The sequence below is a fragment of the Cygnus olor genome, chromosome 9 (genome assembly GCF_009769625.2).
Source record: "Cygnus olor isolate bCygOlo1 chromosome 9, bCygOlo1.pri.v2, whole genome shotgun sequence".
NCBI classification, from domain to species: Eukaryota; Metazoa; Chordata; class Aves; order Anseriformes; family Anatidae; genus Cygnus; species Cygnus olor.
The window spans coordinates 18,053,620-18,070,543 of NC_049177.1; the positions used below are offsets into that span (position 1 = coordinate 18,053,620).

The following is a 16,924-nucleotide window of genomic DNA, read 5'->3' on the forward strand; positions in this document are numbered from 1 at the left end:
CTCCTGCAACCTCTGGGACCCAGTCACAGCACCACTGTCCACTACAGCTGCAGTTATATTGCATGGGAAGAGGAAAATAGCCAGGAGAGGAATATGGGTCAAAATCAGGATTTAAATGTTAATCTGGAAAACAGTAAATCTTCAGTGAAGATTCCAGAGCACAAGCAGAGCGTGCTTGACGACAGGGACACTGCTTAACAAGCCATCTGCAGAGTGTTGCTCCCACTGTTTAGGACATACACATGAATACAACCTCATGAGAGAGATGAGAGCATCCAGGTGAGTAGATGGCAGGTCTCTTCCCTGTCCTCTTACCTAAAGATCGTAACTGTGACCAAGTCAGAGCGGTAAAGTATCAGGCACTAACAGCCAACAAACAGGGCAGGGAGGAATGGATGTTTTCCCTAAGGTGTCTTGTGTAAACTTGCAGCCAGCTATGCACTGGAGGTGGCCATAGGTGACTTGTAATCCAGGCCAAAAGCAGAAAATCACAAGATTAAAAGTGGGTGGTCAGATCATTCATTTGACTTGTAGAAGAGGGGGAGAGGAGAGAAGAGGAGAGGGAAAAAAAAATCCACTTGTAGACGACAAGCAGTTTTGCAGGGAACAAAGAAATCTCTCTCACAGACAAAATTGGTCTGCCAGGAACTGAGCCCATCTAGCTCCCCACCTCCCCACCACCCTCCCCATATCTTCCCCTCTAAAAGGATCTTTTCTGGGATTCGGGGAACGCGTGTTTATGAAATAGTTCCATTCAATTAGGGCACAGAGTACAGCAGCTTTATATCAGAGGCAACCCAGAGCGAGAGCTCTGTGGAAGTGCAGGTACATGGTAATGATGACAACCCTGCACTGGTTGTAGTGTCATCACCTCTTATTCTTAATCAAAAGGCTTCCAATCCCTTCTCAACGTGTGCACTCGGAAATGAAGGGACTGCTGGAGAATCATTTGAATGTGGCAGCCCTAGATAATGATGAAACGAATAAAAGGCTCACTTTTTTGTTTAGGTTTGAGGAAGAATTCAGGATTCCTCTCGTGAAAAGGCAGCGGTTTAATAGCAGCGAGGCAGAAGGGCTTCTCGTTATCTGCAGAGGCTGCTGCCAGTGCAGCACTAATGGCCACGGCACGGGCTTCCCCAGCACGCTCCCTGCTCCACGGTGCCTGAGGAAGCCGCGCACCAGCAGGGTGAAAGGAGGCTGCTTCAACAGGCTCGGTGTGGGACTGGGGGACAGTGCTGTGCTCCCATGTGAGGGCTTTCCTTTGTGGGAAGGGCAGAGGGCAGTTTTTCTTGGTGGCACTGAGTGATGCGAGCCGCACAAACCCACGCTGGAGCACAGTGCCTTGGCACCTCTGCCCCCGGTGTATTTACCCACTGCCGGGGCAGCAGCTGCACAAGCAAACGTGATGCTGCATGCAGAGAAACGGCCGTGCAAGTGAGCTGTGGGGCAGGAATCACCTCCATGGAACAGGGCCTTGGACAGGCAGATAGTATGCCTGAGCCTGGACAGCATCCCTTGATAAGCCTTGTCTTCCTATACGTTGTCCTGCCAGGATGATTTTTATATTGGATTTAGGGGAAAAGAATGGAAAGCAGCTGAGCAATCTGCTTCTCCCTGTAGCCCATCTGTACCTCACAACACATAAATATCTCTTGCCATATGTTTTTGCAGTATCTTTTGCATATTCCAGGAACCAGGCACTGCAACTTGCAGGACCTTTTGTCTCAAAGATGTCAAGAGCTGCCTTGTATTAAAGGTGTGCTGGATGTGCACCTATTCCACACCGACTGGTTCCATTCAGTGAACTGATGCCATGCCATACAAGAGAGATGGTAAAGGCTTTTTGTTTGCCTGCTTTGAGAGGTTATTTTTCTAGAAAAGGAAATTAGAGTAACAGAAGCTTTAAAGTGATTTACCAATCAACAGAAATCATTTTTGCTTCTATTTCATTATTGGCCTCTTTGTCCAAAAGACAAGTTTTCACACACACACACAATAATCCTGATATTTGCAAAATTGTATCTATCTTTAGTCTTTTGCCCAGCCCTTCTTAGGCATTCACATTTATCTAGACCAGAGCAAAACATGTGAAAAAAAAATAAAAACAACTTCTGTTTAAGGCTAGTTAAAGTTACTCTATTCACTGCAGTAACATTTGCCCCAAATGCAAAGCTGGCAAGGTCAATAGTTTCACTTTTTGTGCTTCAGCTACATTAATATAACAGTTTGCCATTCCTCTCTATTACTATATACTTTCAAAGCTTCATAAGCTGTCATGAACAGCCTGATCTCTGACACGCAAGACATGTTAACAACAGCTTTTTCCATTCAGAAAGCCAGCAAGAAAGAGAAGTCAAACCTTTCAATGTATGTTAAGTAATAAATATAAGATCTCCATGATGTCCTGCATGATGAAACACCTTACAGCAGGTTAGAAAAGGAAGTATGTGGAATCAATACGTTTCTTCTCACAGTTACATAGCTGCATACATCACCACTTTTAACTTCACTGTCTTCAATCCAGCCCACTGTGTCCACAAGTAATATCACAGGGACAAGGCTATAGAAAAGCCAAGGACATTATAAACGAACAATGTGGCTATTCAGCGCATACATCTAGGGTTAGGGCAGAGTGACCAGTGGTATAAAAAAACAGAACATTATGAGATTTCAGTGCATTGCAATTCCAGTTAGTATGAACATCTAATAAGAAAAAAACAGTCAATAAAATGAGCTTACAAAGATCAGGCAATAAACAAAATTGAGCAGAAATACAAATCGGATATGTACAAGGTTTCAGGATTCCCCCAGCTCCCCCCCCTTTGCAAAACCAGTGTAACAATTAAGACAGTTGCATTAGGTTTACATGATAAGGGTTTGGTAGTGGGGGCTGTAGGGTGACCTCTGTGAAAAGAGACCAGTAGCAGCCCCCGTGTCATTTCTAACAGAGCAATTAAAAGACTCAGCTCAAGGTACACCCAATTTGCAGGTAGCGTGGTGCAATGAGGAGCCAGAAGCTGCGTATACACTTAAACTTCAATTGTCAAAATTCCCTAAGAAAATATTTTATCTTGGTTTATAATAACTCTTTTGAATTGAGCTGGGACTGTTTGCTAATCATTCTAGGTTTTATCAATGATAAAAGAGCCCATATAGACTTCTGTACGAGTTTTATGAAAACAACGTATGATTTCATTATAAATCTCTTATAAACTAGTTGAGGATCAGCCCTGCTTATGGACACAAGAAAGATTCAGCAAAAACAAGACATGAGGAAATAGGGTATATTTTTACTGTGCTTTAATTGTTAGACAGTTAGCTGAAGAAATACTGAGTTGAGAAAGACCATTTAAACCATACCTGGGCAAGGGAAAACAGTCTTTTTCCTACTGCAATTAACACATTAACAGTGGTAAGGTCACATAGCATGAGAGAAGACCCAGCGTCTACACTTCTCAAAAGCATGATGAAATTCTCTCACAAAGCTGCTAGGTGGATGTGAGCAGAGTAAAGGAGTGCCCTAGTTAACTATAAATTAACTGTAAGCACCCTGCTTAGCTATGACCCTCTATTTGTCTTAATAAATTGCTCCAATTAATTATGCCATTTCAGGTGCCAGTGAGTAATCTGCACTGTATTTTCCTTAGATTAAATAAGTACCTTATAATTGCTACTAACTCACCTGATGGCAATGCTGTGGTCTCCTACTGATACCAGTAGCTAGGGCTGGTTGATAATGGTAGTGGCATGACTTGACCACAAAATGGTATCTTTGCAGCACTTATTTACTGTTGTGGATCTTCTTTAATCCTCCTTCTCTTAAATTCAGACTTCCTGGCTCTCTGTGCTTTTGGAGTCCCAGAAGTCTGCAGGAGAATAACAGCTGGTGCCTATCGGAGGTAACTGCCCTTTAAATTTGACCCAAAAGCCACACGAATGTATGTTTTATTGAGAGATACATAAATTTGTATATTGACCCAATGTACTCTTAGCTCAAGGATGTCAGCAGCGTTTATAAAGCTTCATGGCAAATGGCTGTTGACTCTTCACCCTTGCAACTGTGCGAGATTAGTGCATGTGGTGGTCCAATGCCAGCTTAAATATAGCTGGGTTTTCTTGTTATGTTGTGTAGCTCTGGCTTACAAACCCTTGGGTGGCTGCAGTTATCATGGTATAAAAGTACTTTAACAGCTGTACAATTCATTTTATCACCCATGTTGTAACAAAAGATGCTGCTCCTCTGAAGGGGATTTATCTCTCCGGCCACACCACCAATCTCCCTCAGGCCTGTGGGGTGCACAGGAGATCTCAGTAGCACTGAGGGATGCAGAGGTCAACACGTGGCAGAAGACACTGATGGAGATCTCCCTTTTTTGGCTTTTACCCAAGGTGTATCATCCTTCAGCACAGGGAAGAGGATCACCTTGACCCCCTCTCTTCCATTTTGTGATGGAGAAAGCTTGTTGTCATCACTGGCCTCTCATGCCAAGGATGCTTCATGGAGGCTCCATTGGAACCCATCTTGACCCCTGGGGAAAGGAAAAAAGAAAAAATAAGTCTTTCCGAGGAAGGCTAAAACTGACCAACAAATGATGTTTCTGAAGTACTGAAACTATTAATTTGGGTGGAATTCAGTGAATTATGTGAGCTTAAAAATATTATGTCAAAACATGAAATTTAAGTAATGCCATGGTCTGCTTCAGAAAATACCAACATGCTTTCTCTAGAGAAAAATATTTCAAGGCAATTTAGTTAGTGATTTAGAAGCCATAAACCAAGGCAATCTGCAGGAACAGCGAGTGGCAGTGCCCACTCCCATGGCCCCCACGGGGGCTGCACTCCTAGGATGGCCATGGCACTGAGCAGCGCTGGCTCCTCACAGGTGCTTCCCATGAGGTGTTAATCCTAAAGTCAGTGACAGCATTTAAATATAACTGCTCATCACTGTAGCAAAGCAGCAACTAGTCTGGATCTGGTTATAAAATAGATGTATTTTAAGAGCACTGTCCTACTTTGTTCTGTCCAGGGAAGAGATTAGGAGCAGACCCATAGCCAGACATCGCTCATGCTTCGTGATATCCTTTCTTTAGGAACAGTTCCTAGTTTTGCATTATTTCTTTATGAGTGCAATAAAAAATGCTCTGGAGAGGGTCTCATGTTTTGCAACCTGAATAGTCAGAGCTGACACAAAAAGATGAGCTTCAGACCAGTTTACAGCAATGACAGAAAACATATTGCACCTCTGTTTGGTTTAGTTTAGATGATGTCTACTGTGTTCAAAGATACGGGAAAAAAGGAAACATCAACAAAAAAACACAATGGGAACAGGGGTGGAAAAAAAAATCTCTTTCAAGTATTATGAACCTGGGATCAGCTGACTTACAGAAGCCCTAAATTTGGTCCAAAGAATCAAACTGCAAGAAATGTGTCAAAATTAATTAAACAGGTCCTCTGAAGTGGTGGAGCATGGCAGAATGAACTCATTGATGATGGACTGAAAACAAGGCGATTTTGTTGCCTTGGTTTTCTTTCTGCTCAAGTGAGAAACAGGAATGCTGCATCACCGGGGGATCACACCTGCGGGGCCGTGGTGTAGCGGTTGAGCCCGGAGAAATCCTGGCCACCCCACGCCTGCTGGAAAATCCAAAGCTTGCAGCATTTTCCAAAGAGGCTGAAGGAATGAAAACAAAACATGCCATTTTCTCATCAGCAGAAGGTGCTTAATTGTGCTGTGAGGTCTGAAGTAGAGGTAAGCAAGCAAAAGTACATATAGATATGTAAGTTTAATATATATTAATGCCATAATTAAATTTGGACAGGGATGCCACTGATTTTTTTCCCGTATGGTGAATTCTCTGCCCCACAATTTCAGACAGGTATCCAGGAATGCATATATCTCTTGAAACTCCCCAGGAAGCACTGCTGTCAGCTGTCAACAATTTCTACGTAGTTCACTTGGCTGGACACATCGCATGAGGGCTGTAGGAGCAGGATGCCCGTGTAGAGAATGAGCCATAAACTGGCATCCGAACTTTTCACCTGGCATGCACCTGCTGCTACCCAGTGTCTCATGCCAATACAAGAGAAACTTCAGCCTGTGAAATGTTCTGAGCATCATTAGCAAATGCAAATGAGCACTTTTAGATGGAATGGATTTGTTGAAGTATACTGGGAAGATTAATGCTATCTGGACATGGTTGTGGGCAACTGGCTCTAGGCGGCCTTGCTTGTGCAGGGCAAGGGTGGTCTTGCTTGGACAAGATGACCTCCAACCTCACGTCCCTGTCAACCTGAACCATGCTGGGATTAACTCAAGAACAGCTTCATATTTCTGAGGATGTTATAGCAAAAGTCTTTCTAAGACCAAAGGAGTGGAACTGGGAAGGAGATGACTGCTCTGGTTAGGACACGGGGACTCAGAAGAAGTAGGTTTAGCATCTAGTTCCACTACAGATGTCCAAATGTGACCGTGAGACAGGCATTTACTCCCCGAGTGTCCTGTAAGAATTGCAGATCAAATTATGCCTTTTTCTTCCAACCTTCTACCTTATTTGTTTAGGCTGTAAACTCTTTTAGGGGGGCAATTGCACAAGGGTCACAGTCTCAGCAAGGGGACCTCACCACTACTAGAATACAAATAACCTTGGAAAGATGATTCTGTGACTGTCTGAATTCCTTTTCTTGTCGTTTTGGTTGCAAAGTGCTAGTGCCGTGCATTAGAAGATTTTCAGGCTATTGTGCTTTTATTTTGGACTCAGACCTAGATGTTATCATGTGAAAATGCCGCAGCTAATGCATAGTAGGATGTGATATCCTCCGTTTCGCACCTCTGTATCATTAGCTGGAGGAAAAAGGGAAAAGAGGAAAGAAAAAAAAATCCACCTTTGTGTAACTAAAAACCTCTCAGTGGGATTTGTTTAGTGTGAAAGAATGATTAGTAATTTTTAGTGATTAGCAATTTTCTCCCTCAGGTGGCTTTTCTGCATTCCCGTAGAGCTCACATACACAACAGACCTGCCAAAAGGGAAGAAAAAGCTGAAACAGAAAACACCACACAGCAGTGAAAACTCTAGCGGGCATTTATAACAGATATATTTTACTATTTTTAAACAACAGGTCTAATCAACAGAAGGAATATAATCCTCATTTCTAAATCACTCTATTTGTGCAAAATTCCTCCTATGGACCTCCAGATCCCACACTGGTGATATAATCAATCCAAGAAGCACAAATATCTGTCTATATAGATACATATATTTATGCTTTCCCCTCTTCCTTATATTGTTTAGAACTGAGCAGAAATGAAAGAGACCCCTCACAGTTATGCCTTCCCCCCCCCGACATGCTGAGGAAATTGTGCTCTGGTGTCTAGGAGGACTGGTTTTCTCTGACCCATTGTGCAACAAAAAGTGATTATTTTTAATGTGGGTTAGAAGGAAGCTTTTTTTTTTTTCTTTTTTTCCCTCCTTTTACCTTTTCCAATTGATTATGCTGCAGAAGGGATCTTGTTTTATTTCATGAGTGAGGAACGTGGGCCCAGATTCACCCAGGGGTAACTCTCACGGAAGACAGTAGAGTTGCATCAGGGATGGATTTGACCCGCGATCTGTTATTTTTTCCTTTAACTGCAGCTTTCCTGCAAAACCTCAGTCATTACACCTGGTTAGACTAGAGACTTGACAACCTGTGTGGCCTCAGCATTTCCTTTTGTGAATCAGCCCGTCTCATATAAAGAAATCCAAGACAAGATGAACACAGCTGCTTAGTTTGATGGCAAACACACACTTTGCCCAGCTCAGAGCTGTGTCTAACCCTTTCCAAGAACTGGGAAAATATCCTCAGCTTAAAACATCCAATTTAATGCTGACTTTAGAACACGAACAAGAATCTCCACCACGTTTACAGTGGGGAAAGGTGCTGGAATGAAACCATTGGAGACTGAAGTCCCACATGTACAGAAGAGGTGTCACCTCCTCCTGGTTGCCTTACTGATGTGCTACACTGGTAGCCTGCCTCTGGAAACAGGAGGGCAGATTAGCGTCTACACCCAGACAGCCTTAAACCAGTAAAGCCAGCAGCAGTGGTGGGTTCTCACACGGCTGTTTCATCTGGGAACATCCTGAGATCTACATTTCGGAGATGCCACTGAATGACCTTCTGGCCCTTTCCCTCTCCTATGTTGTAATAATGAAAGAGCATAAATGATACAAGCACACACCCATGGTCTTCTCTGCAGCCCCTGTGAAAGGAGCATGGCAAGTGTGGAGCTTTTGCCAGGGTGAGACACAAACATGGTGAAACCCAGCTGGAAGTTGTGTTGTGGAGGCTGAAACATCTCCTGGGGAAGGGTGAGAAAGCAGAATCAATTCTGGTAGCTGGGTTCTGATCAACTTGGACTGGAGCATCTTGGAAAAGAGAGTGGGATGGCTGGACACAGTGAAATGACCAGTCCTGATGGAGTCCTTCATCTCCCTGGTAAGCTGGTACAGAAACTCTGAGCTGCCTCTTCAGAAGGGGGAGAGTCAGAGGGCAGGGAGTAAATCTGAAGTGAAAGCTTTCCTTCAGCTCTTTCCCAGACATTTTCCCATTGAAAGGTATGAGCTGCTCTGGGGCTGGATGTGAAATGGTGATGTAGAGATAAAAAGTTTATCTCATAGCACTCCTGGAAAATCTGAACGGGCAGCAAAGAGAGCCCAAGAAACATGGAGTCTTTCATAGTTCCTTCCAGACTACTTCCAGGACTTCAGATTTGTTGAAGTCCTCAAGAATCAGGCAGCTCAATGCCCTAAGCTGAATCACGAGGAATGATGATTCTGGTGAAAAAAACCTCACACATGCGGAGAAGCAGATTGAAACAGGGAAACTCAGAAACATGCTGCATGTTTTTTGCTTTGCTTTCTGGTCTGCTGTTATGCTTTTGAGTCAGAGGAAATGATTAGCTCCTCACATTTCCCCAGTGCTCAGAAATGTGACTACTTAGGGGCTGAAGCCGCCATGAAGGATGGGATGCAGACAGCTTATAAGTCTTGTGTTTCACTTTTCCTGTGTGCTGATCTTTTAAACGAATAAAATATTACTTCTTTTACTACAGCATTAGCTGCCACATTTTCAATATTCAGGCAGAGGATGTAAGTTTACAACCTTTATCGTTCACCCAGACAGCCAGAGGGATGGATGTTAACATGATCATACTCTTACAACCTTTCCTTGCTGCCAGAGGTTCCTCAGTTACCTGAGCGATGCAATTTTCCTTTTTGGCAGCGGTGTTTGCCCGCACAGTAGTCTTCTCTGTGATTTGGACCTGTTTACATACGCATATGCCAAAGGGGGCTCAGGAGCACTCGTGTGTGTCGCTGTTGCAGAGGGAAGGGTACTTGGTAGGCAGCAGTTCCCCTCACAGCATTAGGCAGGCTGCCCACGAAACCCCCTCTTTACACAGTACCTGCATCCCCTCGGGAACTGGCAGGCCACCCTGGGCTCGGCGTGGTGCCATCATCACACACGGATCCGGCAGCGAGCACAGCCAGAGGCCAAGCAGGAGCATCCAATGGGCTTGCTGGCGGCAGGGATCTGGGCTGGGAACGTGAAGATGTTTGGGCTGTCCTTACACACTGTTACTGAGATATGCCAGCTCTTCTCAGACTTCTAACTAGATGTTCTTGGCCGAAGAAACTATGATTTCCTGGTGGAACAAGAGTTTATTTTTCTTTATTTTTAACAATAATCAAAAAAAAAAAAAAATAAAGTCCAGGTTTTACTATGAGAATTTTCACAAGGTAAAAGAGGATTCCATAGAATACGTGATTTTCTATTTGATTAATATTAGAGTTAGGGGATATTTACAGGGGAGGAGGTCTGTTTTGATGAGAGCAACATTTTCCAGGTGCTATTTCTATTTCTTCCTTTCTTCACCTATTCCCAGGAGTGGGATTCTTGATCCATTCAGGCTTTTTTGGTCACTTTTGTTTGCACTTGTAATTCATGTTGGAAGACTGACCTCACATGCTGCTTTTACGTTTCATAGTATTACTGAACTCAACAGGCTTCCTCTCCATTTACACTTTAATGAGCAAAAGAATTAGTATTGCTTTCTCTATGAGAGGGGAAAATGAAAAACATCTGATTTAGTAATTATTTGACTATCTGAGGGAGGACAGCTAAGAAAAGAGCTCTGACATCCCCAGCATAAAAGCACACTGGAAAGTGAGTGTAGACCTTATGTTGATGGAGAAGTAAACTGAGGCACAGAATAGTCAAAGGGATATGTCCATGCCAGCCGATGTCCACAGCGAGGACCATCAGAAGACGGTGCCTTCCACTGATTCAGTCAGTGGGAACTGGTCCAAGAAGACTAGTACAAAAAGGAAAACTGAAATAGTTTGAAGGGAGACTGCATCTAACAGAGTAAATACAGTTATACCAGTGTTTGTTTTGGAAACAGAATGTATACTCAGGTGAGAAAGTGTCCCAACTTGCAGCATATTTGAGCTTGCCTGCATACAGAGCTCCCTGGGCTTTTCACGGTAATCGCTTTCACCCTTTTGGAGAAGAATGACAGAATATTCATTTCATACATGACAAAAATGAAGAAAACAGAGGCCAAACACAAACTTAACAGAACAACCTGCCATAAAAATCAATCAATATTTTTTCTTTTTATTTGGAAGGTAATTAAGTGCTAGAGTTCAGATTTCCTCAACTATGAAAATTAGATAGTGATCATTTTGACTGCAATTCTAACATGCCTTATACATTCTTCACAGAGCTCTGGCTAATTGCTTTAACCACATCCATATCAATGTAAGACCTGGGTCTACAGCTACCTGCTCTGGGTGACGGCAGCAGAGAGCCTCTCTCAGAAAATATCCTGTCCAAACAGCCCAGAGCATACGAGCTCCCTGCTCCCACTGACAGGGTCCTCGCTGCCTCCCCGGTCCCTCACCGCTGTGCCCTCACTGCCCCAACGAGAGGAGCTGTAAGGACAGCAGCTACATTAAGGAGTGAGGAAAGAAGCAGAGCATTCAAGGGATTTTCGGAAAAGCCAAATGCAGTTGTGACTATACAGCTAAGACAGCCAACCTTGCTCCCTGCTCACAAACTGCAGTGACGGCCTTACAGACAGCAGAAGGTGAAGGTAGTGAAAGGGCATCACAAACCTTTCTCTTTCCACCCACTCTGCATTCACCTTGACTCCAGATGAGGGATCCTGACAGCAAACTAGTTGGAAAGCATAAACCTAAGTACTGTAAGTGGGCTTCAGTATATCCAGTCTCCTCCAGTTTTTAGGAGCGTATCCTTCCTTCTAGGGTATTTTACCCTTGATTGAGACTATCATCCCCTGAATTTCCATCATGTTACCTCCTACTCAGAAGGCTCTTCTAGCCTTATCATATTTCCTGCTCCTTTTAGGTAGCATTTCTCATAGATATCTACCATCGCATCCCTGTAGTCATCATCCTTCCTTCTCAGGATGAATTTTTTCCATGGTGCATATACTTTCCCCCCAGCATTGAGATGCTCCCTTCTAAATCTCTCATCCCAAGTACTTTGTGAGTTTTTATTTTCACTGCTGAGGAGCCTTGTCTGATTATACAATAAAGCCACTTACTGATATTCTCTTGTTTTCTGTGCTTGGAGACAGGCAGCTAAGGGTGCAGGAGACCGCCGTGAAACTCGGTACACCTTCACACATCCAGGAAATAAGAAATTCACGTTGTGCTGCCTTAACCTTTCACTATTCAGGCACTGAGCTGGAAAATCTGTTCTTCCCTTTTGTATCCACTGATGTAACTGGATCCATGCCCACGCACATTACTTATATACACCAGCCCACAGCTGCCCACCACATTACGCGTGTTTAGTTTTGCAGCGTTTTGGGAACAATCCCAATTCTCAGTACAGGGCCTTTTCCAATTTGAAATTTTATATATAGTTTGAAATTCTGGGAAAAAATGGAAAAAACACACAGACAAACTTCTTCCACAGTTTGGAAAAGTTGATGCCATCCATCCACTAGGTGACACTGTTTACCTACAGATCTTGCTCAATTTGTGCGAAAACCCACAAATCTTTCAAAAGTAGCATACAATATGTTTTGCTATTAAAGATAAAGGAGAGTGGTTGCAAAGGAGAAGGAAAATGGGCTGTCAGTGAGGTACAATTAAGGGCAAACCTACAGTTATGAGGCTTTATGGTCTGGTTTCAAACTATTTACTAAAATGAATTTTAAAAGCTGCTTTTTATCAGGCCTACTTCAATGCCTTAGGAAATTGTTTTATTTAAAGAAAAAAAAAAAAAAGCAGGCACTCACCATCAGCACAAATCTCAGGCTGGCTCAGATTTGGTCTTGGAGACAAGCATGAAGAGAATTGTGTGGTAACAGAGCCAGAAAAGGAGAAAGAAGAATTTCTGCAATCTCATTTGAGGGGAACTTGGTAGAAAGCTGTTTTCCAGTCTTGAAAAGATTTCAGAATTTCACATTTCTCCCTCAGTCTTAAATAGGACCAGAAATGGTAGTCTCAATTTCTGAAACCAGTGATCTGAAAGAAACAAAAATTGATTAGAGCCTGCTTGGACCTTAATGAAGCATTTTTGAATTATTTCATGCTTAAATATTATTTTTTTCTTAATATATTTTTCCTATAGAATCATGTGCTTTTATTTGAAAAAGAATATCTTTCATTATAAAATGCTGACTAAGTCAAGATGGTTTAAACTGAAAATGAGATATGCCAAAACCAAGAGTTTCCCTCAAGATGTATCAGTTTTTAATTAATATTTTCAAATGAGAAAAATGTTTAATTGGAAAATTCTTATACAAATCTGCTTCCATGTGCTGCTCAGGGAGGGCTCTACGCAGAAATGATGGGGTTGGCAATGGCATTACGGAAATCTGAATTAGTATCTGTTGGGATCAGGAACTCACACTTCTGAGGAAACTGGGTGCGCCTGAATCAGGCATGTATTTTGGAAAAACTCCGGAGAAGTCCATTTTCTTTCTTCTCTGCTACTGACAGGCCAAAAGAAACACCTCTCATCTAAAGCCCTTAAGCCAGTCTTTCAGAAATATTTACCACCCACGCTGCGAGGAGAACTCTAAGGGAGCGCTTGGTACTTGGGATCTCAAGCAAGATGCTGGGCACCTTCAGAGACCAGGGAGGGTTCCACTGGGATGTGCCAACCCAATCCTCTCCTACTGTGAGTCAGCCTTTATTTATTTATTATTTTTTTTGTAGCCACAGCCCATAAGAAGCTTACAGCCCAGTTCGTGTTTAAACACAGCCAAGGTTTTCAGAGATCACCTTTAGTTCCAAGTAGAAACCAACTGTCTAGCCACATTCAGATATTTGGTTATGGCTCCAATGACTGTCAGGAAATAGTTTTGAGGAACATTTCTGTATGATACTGTTCACATTTACATGCAAAGATCTTTTCCCTATCATTTGGGCTATCGGTCTTTTCCCTACTTGGTTCTGAAATAAATGGCTAGCTAAATTAAAGCTGAGACTTTATTTCCTGAAGGCCTCTTCCTCAGCTGCCGTCATCAGATCTTCCATCCCCAAAACCCAAGGCACCCAGCCTTGGCTCACATTAATGAAGCAATACATCAGGAGTACAAACCCAGCTTCCCACGTCACCTCTGACATACTCTGGTCCCTTTACAGCCAGCAGACTGTCCACAGACTTCAACCAAAGCAAGGTTCTTCCTGCTTCCTCCTGAGAAGGAATGGGGCTCTCTTTTCTAATTGCTCATACTGTAGCTTGGGTTTTCTAGATGCCTGGAGATTCATGGATTAATTCTAATGGTGTGGAGAACAGCAAGCCATTGCCCATAGGTTTGTGGTATTAAGAAGGATGGCCCTACTCCAAATGGGGAATCTCTAGGAATCTACAAATCCCAAAAGGTTGAGTCCCACTCATTATTACCGGGACCATTCAGTTCACCTGCAGCAATGATGGAGCAAGGGGCAAGCCATGCTTCAAAGCTCCTGTGATCAGAGCACAGAAAACAGGAGGACAAGAGAGGCTCAGGGATGCTCTGAGGATTGCTGTCCCTGAGCCAGGAGCCCACATTTGTGCCAGGGTGAGCGAGGCCCTCCTGCCAGCCAAGCACACCAAAGTACTGCTGCTGCTTGGGCAATCCCCGGCCTGGCCTGTGTTTGAGACGCTGCCTTTTTTAAAATCCACACAGCATAATTGATAATTGTATGAAAAGCCCTGAGGGTTGGACAAGATAATAGCAGTTTTACAAGAGCCTAGAAGACGCTGGAAACTTTTACGGTATTTTTGATGTAAAATTATTAGTTTTACCTGCTGTTCAATGCACACAGTAGCTGCTGGCATGGGTTCAATGGCTAGGTGGATGACGTTGGTTTTACATTTCTGAAGTGGTTTTTGGGCCCAGCTCTTTCACAGATCGTGAGAAGAGGAAGGTGAATGGGGGCTATGTCAAGAACAGTGAAGCCCCTGTTTTGTTTTCCAGTGTGGACAAAACCAAATTGTGTTTAGGCTGTATCCCCCAAATAACTACACCTCTATTCATGGAAAGCATCTGTCACTCTTCCTGAATTGTTTGTCAAGTGTGGGGAAATGCCCAGGGAAGGCATTGAAGTTAGAGGCCCTCGTCTAAGAAGACATAGAGTAAACCAGCACAGCAGGAGCTTCTCCTACCAACAGTCCCAACTCAGAATACATCATGTGTTTCAGCCTTGGTTGGGGCTTTCCTCAGTCTTGAGTATTACAGACAGCAAATATTTCAAACAATGTGACAGTTTTGTGAGACAAGCTGGAAAAAAGAGAAAAAAGATCTAGCTCCCCAGAGAGCTGAGTCTAACAGACTCATTGCATTGGTGACATGATCCAGATTTGAGACTGCACCTCAAAAGGCAAAGGGCAGGAGCTAGTTTGTTTAATTTTGAATATTTGCATATCTCTTTCTCTCACTGCATTGATATCAGATCTGCAACAATCTATTAAAGCTTTCATTTGAATAGCCATTATATGCCTGAGAATAGAGACTGGGCTCCTTGGGGGCACTTAGGAATAAACAAATCATTTGTGGCACATGTGTTGTTCAAGCTTCAAGCAAGGTAAATGGAAAATACAGATTATGGTGCCTCAAGTCCTCTCCATTTTCCCCTCTTGTCAAACATTCCCAGATTCTTCAAAAGGAGAATCTAGCCATATTATTAGCAATAAAATGGCTTATAGCTGAAATTTTGAAAAGGTTTAACAATGTTCTTTGCAGGAATTGTGTTTCTCATTACATAAATCTCCAGGCTCTCAGGCAAACCACCACCACAGCAAGCCATTATGTCCTGCTGTGGCGGTGTCTCCACTTAGAAAAGATAAAGATTCAGGGCTTTTTGACTTTCTTGTTTTCCATTCTCATTCCTTTTAAAGAAAAAAAAATCCCACAACAAACCAAACAGTATATTCACCATTGAAAAGTCCCCGCAGGTTCATCTGCGCTGCACAGATTCACTCCTCATTTACACCAGTGACCCATGAACAGCCAGGGATGGGATGGAGAAAGGACATGGATGGATGGACAGCAGGACACAGAGGTCACGGACTACCATTGGCACAGGTGCAGGCTCCCCACCCTGATGGTGCTGGGAGGGAGATGAGGGGAGACATGGACTCCAGAAAAACAACTCACTGTTTAATGGCAAAGCCAAGAGGAACCTCCCTCCCCTCCACTGTGCCTCCTCCTCAGAGCAAAATAAAACCTGAAATTGCCACTTAGCTTAAGCCAGAGTGTTTCTGCCAACTCTTGTGGCCTTTCCCAGCCTGGCCCCTGAGAAGGATGTGACCCACAGGCTTTAACCCTGCTTTTGCCACATTTTGACCTGTCACGTAACTTCTACACGCAGATTTCTGAACCTGAGATGCGCCTGGTCAAAGGTAGTGTGGGGATCCTTGGCCATCCGCTGATGCGTCTTGAAAAACAAATACCAAGAATAAAACAAAATAAGATAAAGTGAAATCCCAGCAATCAGATGCTGGAGCTGATGCAACTAAATTTTTAAATCTTCTGTTGAAAAATATACTGTCAATTGCCAGGCAAATTTCTCAGGTTGATATGGCAACTGAAAACACTGGAAACCAAAAAGCTGAGCAAATGTTCTTAAAGGAGAAAAATAGTCTTGCTCCTGATCAGCAGGGATTTCCATGCTCCATTCCTCGGCCTGCCTTCTTTTAAATTTATAACCTACAGGAACAACAGCGTCATGAGATGATGCTGATTTGCTTTCTGTCATTAGAGGCTGTTTCTTGGAGGCTGCAGTAACACTTTGGGCTTCTGCGTGATGGATCTATAGTCATAGCTTAGCTCTTAGCCGCTCTTCAGCAGTGGCATCCACCTGCTGTCTTGGCCCAATGCATCGCCTCTCCCAGGGGAAATAGCACTTTGGGCAGCAAGACCCTGTGATAACCTCCAGCTAAGTACTTAAGCACGTGCTTCACCTTAGATACACAAGGAGTGCCACCAAACAGACAATATTACTCTTTCATTTAATACCAACAATACGTGGAAGGTAAGGTGGGAGGAAAGATGGAACTCCTGGCCCTCTGTATCGTGACTGTATCACTTCCATCAATCACAGTCTCAGCAGAAAGCTAGCAATGTCCCAAGGTCCTGATCTCTCCTGAGCACATCCTGTAGTGGGGCTCATTGGGAACAGGTCAGCAGCCCACATAAAGAGATCAGCTCAAACTGGGCAGGAGAGCCACCAGCTGGCAGGTTGGCTGGGAACAAAGGAATTAATGACCCGTAGGTGTCCAAAGAGCAGCTACAGAAGGAACATAAACAGTATTTGCCTGGTTTATGCACTGCCTCTCCCCCATGCCCAGCCAATTTAGTATTAAACAGGAAAGTAAAGTAGTCATTAAGTACCCAAGGCTGCCACTTGGTAAGGAGATC

General features: G+C 43.4%; 1 long non-coding RNA gene across 2 annotated transcripts in view; it reads right to left on the minus strand.

Annotated features, from left to right (window-relative positions):
* Positions 1-5,283: 5,283 nt before the first annotated feature.
* The window catches only part of LOC121075109, a 232,972-nt gene continuing 221,331 nt past the window's right edge, over positions 5,284-16,924 (minus strand). Inside the window, exons 7-8 of one of the 2 annotated variants that reach the window (XR_005822734.1) lie at positions 12,311-12,539; positions 5,284-5,671 (exon numbers count right to left, since the gene is read on the minus strand). This is a non-coding gene — a long non-coding RNA (uncharacterized LOC121075109). Of the gene's footprint in view, positions 5,672-7,474; positions 9,683-12,310; positions 12,540-16,924 lie in introns of those variants that run through there. The other variant, XR_005822733.1, reaches the window with a different exon arrangement.